This window comes from Neodiprion pinetum, chromosome 3, assembly GCF_021155775.2.
Source record: "Neodiprion pinetum isolate iyNeoPine1 chromosome 3, iyNeoPine1.2, whole genome shotgun sequence".
Taxonomy (NCBI): domain Eukaryota; kingdom Metazoa; phylum Arthropoda; class Insecta; order Hymenoptera; family Diprionidae; genus Neodiprion; species Neodiprion pinetum.
The window spans coordinates 18,528,874-18,539,989 of NC_060234.1; the positions used below are offsets into that span (position 1 = coordinate 18,528,874).

Sequence of the window (11,116 nt, forward strand, 5' to 3'; positions counted from 1 at the left end):
AGGTGAAATAATAAAATAATAATAATGATAATGAAAATTTTGCAAATCTTACTTTAGATTCATAATCAGCGACCTTAAAAACCCCACGGTACCAATTTTCATTCAAATCCGTTGAGCAATTCTCAAGATACATCACAATTTCAAGATATCAAGGTCAGACTTCCGAAATTTGTAACGGTGGATCCATTGCGGTGGTTCGAAATGGAAAAATTGTAATATTTTCATGTAACGTGGTACACGAGGGCTGTTGAATCGTTGAACACGCACCTGAATTTGTAGTGCGACATTCGAATTGGATATTGATATTTTTTCTTCCGTGAACTTGGAACCTCCGGTTAGAAAACGGGAAGTTCGAAGAGCGGCCGAAGGTCAGCCTAAGGCTGCTTGTTCTCTGAAAACAGAGAAATGGGAAGTTGGAAAATGGTCTATCGATAAATCGTGCAGCTGTATTTGTAAAATTTTGTAAAATCCGTATTTGCGTCGTAAATGAAAACTCGGTATACTTTTCACCCTTGCTTGAAGTGGCAATATCGGTACGACCATCCTCACGCCCCATGGGATAACCGACTCGGGTTGAGAGTGACGTTTTCAAGGTCGCGCCGACACTGGGAGCGGAAAAATAATATAAGGGAGAAAAGAAAATACACACACGCACCTATTGGCCAATTTTCCCGTGACTGTCGCATCTAACCTGCCATGTATCCGACCTTTTTGTCCCCTTGCTCAAACATCACCCTGCGCACCGCGCAAAATTGCAGGGTACCAACCGCCATATTTACTTAGTGCCATATTTACGGAACACCGCCGTAGGAGGTATGATATTTTTTTTTAAAAATAACAATTTTTACTCGGATTTTTCATCCCTTGCTTGCATCTATTACACCTGGGAGTATTGTTCCAGGTGCACAGTTGAAGGCTACTGGGAATTCGAACGTTAAGAAAAAGTTCATTTGTTACAGTAGATGGAAAAATTCAGTAAAACAGGTATCGTTTAAAAAAAAATTTTCGAATATTGTTGGGATTACGAAAAACGAGATACGCGTTACCATTTTCCGCTATCGTCGATCATTTTTTGGTTGTTGCAACGCAAAATCAGTTTCTGAGGTTAACTCTACTTTTTTAGTTAAACGAGGCCTTAACGTCAATTTATTGTTGCACGAGCATTGAATTTTCGCAACGGTTACGTGAAAATATAGTAACAGTGATCGTAATGAGAAAGAATCGTAACGGATACTAGACTTTCTTGTAACAGCTACGAAACTAATTTTCATTTTCTACATAGAACTATATTTTTCTATTGCAGTAAAAAATGAAAATAGTTAAGGACTGAGCGGTAACCGCAACTAAAAATTTCCCTCAGTTTAGATTATTCGTAGATCTTGATTTTGACTATTTTTTTTTTAATCAATCGATTAATCAGTGTTCGATTTCAATCCACGATTTCGTCCAATGATCGCACTGTCCTATTTGCCAAAGTTTACGTAGTTATTTGTCACATTTTCATTTAATTTTTTGTAAAAACCAACTCGATCACAGTGAAATAAATCCATTGTTGATGTGTATGAAAGTTTTTACAGGCTTTCGTACATATTTTAATTCAAGCAGCAAAATGGGTAAAAAAATTAGATCACAAGAAAAGATTCTTCCTGTGAAACTTTCAGAATGTCTAGGAGCTACATTCAGTGACGATGTCACAAAATATTTCGCCCGACGTCTTCACGAGATTTTGCTGTAACTTTTGACATTTTGATTACCGATGCGTGGCCCTCATATTTCAGAGAATAATTCAACGACGAAAAGAAAAAAAAATGCTCTAGCTTAAAAAATATGGAAATGATGGCACCTTGAAGTTTTCAAATTGGCGGTAATTTATACAAATATCTCTCTTCGATGAGGAAAAATGGATATGCCTGAGTCACAATCAGCACTCGAATCCAAAATACCGGACTAATATTTCAGTTCGTATAAGAGTAATTGAAATCTCATATGACATGTATTTTATGCTTTGAATTTCAAACTATTACCAGTACAATAAAAGATACTGGTCAACTTTTAATTCTTTAGATAATTATCCTTTGAAAACCATCGCGCCGGTTTTGATTTCAGTATTTAAACTACGGTATTCACGAACCGTAGAAATTTGTATGTCATTGTAGAAACTCAATTCGGGAACCAAATCACGTCCCACATTTGTTCGCATAGATGCAGGGCGGAGTTCGGTGTCTTCTTCAATAGTTTACCCGGCGGCATTAGAGGGAACAAACGACCGAGGAGAATATTCGTGCGCTAATAGAATTGAACCAAGTGTCTGCAATTCCTGTCGCGGAAAATTTAAAATCCTTTTTTTAAGCGGTGAAACGAAACACTTTTTCTTTCATCGATGTAACGAAAATTTATCTTCCGATTTCCTACTTTGAAAAAATACAAGAATCAGACTTTTTATCATCGCAAGATACAATTGAAAGTGGATAAATATTGAAGTCCTTACCACACTTTTGGTTTTATTTCTAAATTCTTCGAACGATGGCGAACATTTTTTATTACATAAAATAAAGTAAGGCTAAAACGTTGTGGAATCTATTATTTAAAGCCGATTTTCAACAATCTGCCAAGCGTCACGTTCTTATGACATTTGCAGACCTGCATGAATTCAAGGGAATGAAAATAAATGGTTTTCATTTGTTCTATGAAGTGTCATCATCGAGTATATATTTGAATTTTGAAAGCGCGATGAAAGTTGGATCGTAATATAATCGAATGGGTATAAATAATCCAGGGATGCAGTGAATCGAGATTTTTGCCGGGAAAAGCTTTCCGAAAGCTGGTGGATCGGCGCATGTATAATAAGCAAGAAAAATTGTGAATTTAGTCAATGACGTGAAATGGAACAACGCAAAGAACGTGAAAATGAATCGTAAAAATGGTAGATAAAAACGAAAAAACAGTATTTTATATTGAGTAGAAATATTCTTCGCTATTTACCTACAGCGGAAAAATTATTTTTATACCGTTATTGACCAATTAAATGTAGTACGAAGAATTTTGAGCGTCTTCAAACCATACGAACAAGACGAAAGATATCGAAATTAGAAAGAAAAAAAGGTCACAAATAATGATCCATTAATGTCATTTTCGATCGTTACGGTTCGCCTTCCCGAAATTCGAGGAAAATATCACTCCGTTTTTTTTTTTTTTTTTAATCCCTTTATTCTCTTTAGATCTGAATTTTTTTTTAACAATATTAAAGTTAACATAAACCTGGGTCAGTTGAAGAGCGTGATTTTGGAAACTGGTGGACTTAAGTCCCTCAATTTTTTATTCATATGCTTGTACGAACGATAAATGTCACAGGCTACTCAATTATTTGGTTGTAAATACTGTAATTGAAAATTACTATAAATTGGAAGAATCAGCGAACAGAATGTTAATTTTTATACGGTAATAAAAATGTTCAATGAATAAAATCCTTGTGTCTGATAAGTATTTGAGTTTTTTAATTTTTTATTTACTATCACAAAGTTATATACTTCAGAATGAAATCTAACGATAAGGAGGAATTTAAGAGTGCATATTACATAATTCGTATTAAAAACACCAGAGTTTTATCTCATTGAACGTTCGGATTATAAAAGCTCTTCTCAAATCAATGGTATCGTGGCTCATGATATTTGAATTTGCTTAGATTCGTATCAATCGCATAGTAGAGATGTTGTTTCATCAATGTTCATCATAATTGGCGAAAAGAACATATCGCGGGAAACGTTTGTAACGTTTTTGTCATTAAATTATACAGAATTAATCGAAACGTGCGCGCAGTCATTCGGGCGAATTATTACTTGATTCGTTCATCGCATTTTTCCCCCTTAACCGAGTATTGTTATGCGCAATCACACCTGACTTTTCATTACATCGCGTGCTTAGCGTGTAGTTAAAATGTAAATTTGCATGCATAACGGATCGCAAAACATAAACCGAAGAGATTACGACGTGGGAAAAAGGTACCCACTGTCTATAATCCAGTCTGTGCTTGATCAATACCACCAGTCGAGGACGAAAAACGAAGTTCGACGATGTGCGGGACGTACAGTCAAGTTAAAAAAGTGTTAAAGACGCAAAAGAAACTTTATTTCAAGAAAATGATTGTAAAAGTATAATATAACTGAAGATAATCCGGTTGAATTGAATTGTTGCAGTGTTGAAATAAGAAAATGGTGAACGGAATATTCAGAAGTTGTAAACGGGGTCGATTGAACTGAATTTAATTAACAAACAACGTCTTTTATGAAATAACGAAAGATTTTTTTGTAATAAAGTATTTTAGATAAAGAGAACCCAGATTTATACACTTTCGGAGCAATTATATGGATTGATTATGTTTATAAATAAACTCTCTACGAATTTCTTGAGCAAAATTTCTTCGTATGGATCTTCAGTTGCTCGCAAAAACATATTTTCATATCGAAAATCATGAGAGATTATAATTAATAAATTTATACTTCATTGTCAGGACACATTTGAACGGTATTCAAAATCAATTCCAGGCAATCTGTAAAATATCTGCAATCGTGGAGAAGCTGAGTCAAACGCCACGCAATTGAACAAACAATGGAGTTTGGAAATAATAACGCAAGCTTCGTTCGAATTTAGGCTTTTGAATGTTGGCTTATACTGAGATGCGTGTTTTATTAAAATTCAATTTAATTAATTTGAGTTTCGCTCCAACACTGTTAATAATGATGCATACACTTCCATTAATTGAAATTCATGTGTTTCAAATTTTTTTTCTACATTCAAGAAACACCGGAATCTGATATGAAATTTTTTACAAGACTCTTTATTATTACTTAGTATCGTTATCGTAATTTAATAATTACCAACACGTTAATTAATTCAAATTCAGGTGACTGAAATAAAGGATCACCCTTTTGCAATTTCGCACAAGATAACCTTGGTTATTGTAAAATCGAAGCACGCTTCTAAATTTAATAAATGACACAAGTAAAGCGTAATTTTAAACCACTGAACATTCGTAACGATACTTACGAATCATACTATGATAATCACAAAACAACAAAATTTGACAATTCACAATTGTTACAATTTGAATCAATCTGAAGCGAGCTTCTTAATTTTCGTGAAATTCATACTGTGTCTGACTCATAACATGAATGTCACATTCTACACAATGTTTTTCCTCTTGATATTACCATTACGTCACAATTGACAGGATTACTTATTACGATTAACAAAAAAATTGTCGCGATTTCACAGCTTACAAAAAGAAGGATGAAACCTCTCGTATTAAATAATTTTCGACGTTACGCAATTAAAGTTTTTCATTCAAATCTATACTGAATTATATGAGAAAGAGTGAGACGCGTTTTACATCACCGGTTGTTATTAGTCACGAATTCGAAAAAACTCACCGTTGAATAAAAATAAAATTAGAATCATATTGTATTTTTCTTAGGAAATAATTACCCGGTGAGGCTGTATATTTATACGCAAACCATTTTCAATTGCTCTAAGTTAGAAATGACGCAAATAGTTTTATGCGAACATAAAAGCTAACACGTCATCGAATTCTGATACTACAGCAAAAATGTAAAATGTGATTGTATGTATAATATATACATATATATATTAGGGTGTCTCAAAAAAAAAGGAATTTCGATTTTCATGTTCCTACCCCTCAAAACTTGAGGTTTGCTAAATGAAAAACATTCTCGCGAAGTGAGAGCTTTGTGGCTTAAACGGAAGCCGCCGCTTATTGGACGCTTCTAATTATAACAGCCAATTGACGTCTATGACAAATTTTTTCTAAGGGAAAATTTGAGACCATGGGGATTGTATTTCTAATTATGAGGAACAGGATCTTATTAAATAAATTCTTTTTTCTTTCCTCATGTCTAATCATAAAAAACTTTTTACAAAAAACTAGAAATCAGGTATAAAAAAAAATGTGTTGTTAGATACTTTTTCTCTTAATTTAACATGCCGTTTAACATAGATGTATACCTAACGATGAGTACCTAAGCTTTAGCTCTTGGCAGAAAATTTTTCTCTGAGTTGGAAATTTTCCAAATTCTTAACACATTGCAAAAAGATAGATGCTTCCGGTTTCCCTTGAACAAAACCCTTACACTAACTTACATTATTATTATTGTACATTGTTTGGGAATTCTTGATAGGATTATGCCACGATTGTAAGGAAATCCAATTTTTGCTTTATTTGTTAAGTGAGACTTGTTGAGAATAATTGAATGCTCAATCGCGAATCATCAAATGTTTCAAAACTGTACTTATTTTGAGGTTCATGTTATTGTTATTTTGAACCCCTTGAATCATTATTCGTCTCCTCAAAACCATTCTCTATTCCTTATGCCTACGAGGCTGTTTTTAATAAATTTATCTGGATTTTCAGATTCTTTGACCTTTCAGATTTTCTAGAATAAAGCTCTATTCATACTGTATACTTTACAATATGACTTAAATATGAAATGTGAAATGTACCGAAGAAATTCGATTGGAAAATTGGCAAATCTCAGAGAAAAATTTTTCTCAAATCTTCGTCGTCGGAAAATGTCGATAAATTATGAAATTCAAAGAAAAAATGTACCCAAAGTAGGCCGTGGCAAATTTAAAAAGAAGCTCCAGCTTGAGAAGCAATTGTTTTTGGTAAATAAAAATACGGTGGAAAATTACAAAATGTTAGTCCGTTTCCGTTTTCCCGTGGACACGCCCATTTTTTTTTATTTTTTTTTTTTTTTTGTTAAATTTGAGATATTATTAGAGGATTGTTTAATATTGACAGATAATCAATCATTCGTCAATAATAAAAATAGAATTAAAGGATACAGAGTTATTGAAAAAAAAAAAATTGTAAAATTTTTGGAGGGATTCCGCCGTGCCGCGGAAATGTTTTTTTTTTTTCTCTTGAATTATGTCAAAATAACGACGAATATGTTCGACGTAAAAGCAACCCGGTGCTCAGAAACTACAAACAACAATTATGTCATATACGGATATACAGAGTGAATTCCTAACGACTGCACATCCTCGTCATAAAGTTAGACCACCACGTACACATACTCTCAAAAATTTTGACAGTTTTCGATGGTAGTTGTGCTCAATTCACAACTGGCAGAATTTTTGTGATCAGATACAGTTTGCCGCCTTGGAAAACAACCGCTTTCGGTTTGCTGCTCGTGCCCATTAAATTTTAGCAGACGACAGACCGTACAATCGTTAAGAATTCACTCTGTATACAAATACGTGCAGTGTATTCCACGCGAAACGAGATGGGTTTTGGCCTATAGTCAACGAAATTGACGTCCGGCTAGAGTTTAATTTCTTACTATCTTACGAAGAATCTTCCATAGTTTTGTGTCTCAAATAATTCTCGTCTCCCCGAATACGGTGATTGAAGGGATTTTCTGTAGGGCCTGTTTGATTCGTTTGAAAATTTTACCGAACACAGTTTAAATTGTGAAAATTATACCACACTTTTTATTTCTTCAATTGTTGAAAAAAAAAAAAACCAATTTTTCATAGAAAACTGTACCGCAATTTTGTCACAACTTGAACTGCGTTCGGTAAAATTTTCAAGTGAATCGAGTAGACACTGAGGAAAATTCCTTCAATCGCGATTTGCGAGGAGTCAAAAATTATCGGCAATCCAAAACTATGAAAGACTCTTCGCAAGGTAATAAGAAACGAGGTAATGAAAATTTGAGGCGGGGAGAGTAAGATGGAAAATTTAAATTGATTGCATGTGTATGATAATCTTGAATTCGCGCTCGGTAAGTGAAGTATATATGAGGGATTCCAGGTGTAATCGACCGGACCAAAATCTGACAACCTGACACTCCCGAATCATGCTCCAACTCTGTGAGATGTTTATATTGGTTGATAAGAGGTTGTCAGTTTCCATGGATTTTTATTCGAAGACATTTAGACGTTAGCAGCCTGTAAGATGTATGCAAAATCATCGGTGTCTGGAATTTGAATTGTATGTAACACAAACATTGTGGATCATACAAAGAACAATTTAGCGTAAAATAGTTTCAGTCCAAACTGAAGTTCGATGTGATAATATGAAAAAATGTTGAGGCCTCCGGAAATTGATTTAAAAAATACAAAAAACAATTTATTTTATAAGATTTCTCAGACACCATATTTTTTTCAGTAGAAAATTTGATAACGTAATCCTGTAGTGATTGCTATGCGAATTTTTCCCCTTCGTAATTTTCGTACAAATGACAATATTTCACGTCGAATTGTCGTCGAATCATACGATGAGGGCGCCAAAATATAGATCATATTAATTTACGAAACGATTTGATTTTGTTGTACATAATATCCATACGTATAAAATTATAAATATATTCTAGTACTAATAATTTTTGTAAAGAAATTGCACGGCTTATAAACCAAATCGGATCCCAGGATAAATCTTACACTTGTCTTTTCACACAGACAGTAAAGTGTTTCATAAAATTTTGAGCGCCAAAAAGTATTGTTCTCGAAAATTCTAAGAAGCCAAATCTATCCCTATACATTATACATCGTAACGTCACAATTCACTTGAAGCTGAAACTTTTTTGTGCTGAAATTATTTTTATATAATATGATCTCTAACTTTCTAGTTACATTCAATTCAAATGGGACATTGTCGATTTTTACGTATATTTTATCAGTTAGCAACGTCTAAATGGCTTCCAATAAGAATCTATGACCATTCATGCATACCCTTATCAATTAACAAAAACAATTAGTAATTAAGTTTGAACCGATTTTAAGAGGGTCAGGGTTTCAGTGAGGTGGATTACACGAGGAATGCCCCATACATAAATATAGCGCGGATCTGAGTGTATGGGTATAAAGATATGTGAAGTACATAGGGCTCTGAAAGAGAAAAAAAAAATAAAAAAACGTTTAAAAAAGCAGAAATATTACCGTTTTTCTTACACCCGTCGTAATTGCGAGGAAGCTTTTTAAGCACTGGTCTGATAAAAATAAAATCTTTCATTATTTTCGCAATTAAATTCTGCTGACTTTAGTCCACGCCAAATATACTGACAGGTGCGGCCTTAATTCTGAAAAATTGTATACATATGTGTTTCTCTTTTTCTAGCGCGAAACGGGTCATTTTCCCTTCAAAATTCTAGAGCTTCCGCTTCCAGGAAAGTACTTATGTTCAATCCGGTTTCTCTCGGAGTTTTAAAGCCAATCAACAGACTGTAAAATAACGTGTAACACCGGGCAAAGCTTCCTAGATTTTAAAGAGAATTATACGGATCTTGCGGTGTTATAAGGTGAAAATTTTTATAGTTAAATTTCTCCGCATCACTCCTTGAAATATCTCTATCAAAGTCATCGTCATGCTGCACAGTGTATAGTTAAGATTCAGTAGTAAAAAAGTATTGTTATTTATTTAAAAGCTTTATTAGTTCGGCGGAATTTCTCTCATTCAACGAAAATTTATCCGAAATTACTAGGATTGCATTTGTATAGAGCCAATGTGACAAGTTAATTCAATAATTTTCCTTCTTAGTATACTATCGAACTTATTACATCCGCAGAAAAGATCGCTTCTGTCTAATTGATTCTAAATTTGAACTTTATAGTTGTCTCATTTGCACGAGAATAATTGACAGAGATCGACACGATGCACAAATTTTTTCAAAGATAAACGAGCTAAAGAATCCCGAAAAACGCAATTACAAAAATGTGAAGACAATAGGTACAAGAAAATTTGCAATCTTAGGGTGAATCGCTGAATTTACAGAACAAAATGGTACCAAATTCGAATAGATGCATGTAAATAATCGTATAAAAAAATCCCGATTAACTTAGAGAAGGTTTGAAGACAGCTTTTGAAAATTGATGTACAGATGCTTCGACGAAAAATTTTTTAGAAAACTTTGCTGTGACAATTCTTAATTTCTCGTAGTAGAAAATGGATCAATTTTACAGTGCGACAAAATTCTGGTTAATTTTTCAAATAAATTGAGAACCACGAACTGCAGCGCGAAGCATTTCGGATTTACCGGCCGAAGTCTCGTCTGGTCTCGGAAATAGGGAAGGGCGAAGTTTAAATTTGAACACGTAGAACGAGGAGGGACCTATATTATGGTAAAGTGCGTCGTGTTTCTCCCCGAGTTTCCGAACGAAGACTAAACCATAGATCTACCCGCCCACAGAAATCCAAAGTTTCAACGCTATGTATGTTACCTACGAAAGTTTCAGTCCCGCATGAATTTCCTCCTCACCCTCGTACATCGGCACCTGCACTGAATCGTCAAATTTTCCGAAACTTTAGATACACACGGATTATGGAGAAGCGAACTCCTGCAGCTTTCTCCGTAAGCATAGACACAGAGACAAGAATTAAACCAAACACCTTGAGCCTTTCACTACTTCGTACGAAGTACGTTAAATGAGAGAAAATAATCATACGATCGGATATTGTTATTTTCAGTCGTACGATCGAGGTTTCGTTATTTTTATGCTCGTACGGCGTAGTTTAACGTTTCGTTTCATTCAAACTTTGATATCTTGGTTAATACTTTGTAATATTGCTTGCAATCTTGCGGTTTATCCGTTGTTTTATTCTTTTTTTATTTGAGCAAGAAAATTGCCCAACATGTCAACCCGTTTCGACGATTTATCTCCAAACTCGACGGGGGTGGCACGCAAATATCCGATGCCGATGCGGACGACGCGACGACCGACCACCGACTGGCTTCGCTTCACTCCGTCGCGTATTTCCGCGGGGGAATCATCGATCGAGAGTTGTCGTCCCCTCGAGCTTCGAGACGCTACGAATCCGAGCTTTTTCATAGATCTTACGTGCTGGATTATTATCGTTCCATAAGGCGTACGTGCGGCGAGAATGATTCTCCTGTCACAAACGGTACCGGAGCGACTTTATTCGATGATCGATTCCAAGTTGTGCGATTGTTGGTCGTTGCCGTGTGTCTGCACGTTCTAGGGGAGAATAGCTTAGGCGGGGCTGCCTTGCTTTCGTGCTAGCCAGTTTTCAAATTCTCGTGTTTTTACACTTCGATATGAATTTTACCGCGACTGTATTGAATGGACATAATGGAGTTGG

The 11,116-nt window shown here is 34.8% G+C and overlaps 1 protein-coding gene across 3 annotated transcripts in view; it reads right to left on the minus strand.

Annotated features, from left to right (window-relative positions):
- Nucleotides 1-10,725, minus strand: part of wake (wide awake) — a 292,797-nt gene extending 282,072 nt beyond the window's left edge. The window contains exon 1 of one of the 3 annotated variants that reach the window (XM_069134081.1): nucleotides 10,241-10,725. The gene's annotated coding sequence lies outside the window, so the exon portion shown is untranslated. Of the gene's footprint in view, nucleotides 1-267; nucleotides 361-10,236 lie in introns of those variants that run through there. The other 2 variants (XM_069134080.1, XM_069134079.1) reach the window with 2 other exon arrangements.
- Nucleotides 10,726-11,116: the final 391 nt, after the last annotated feature.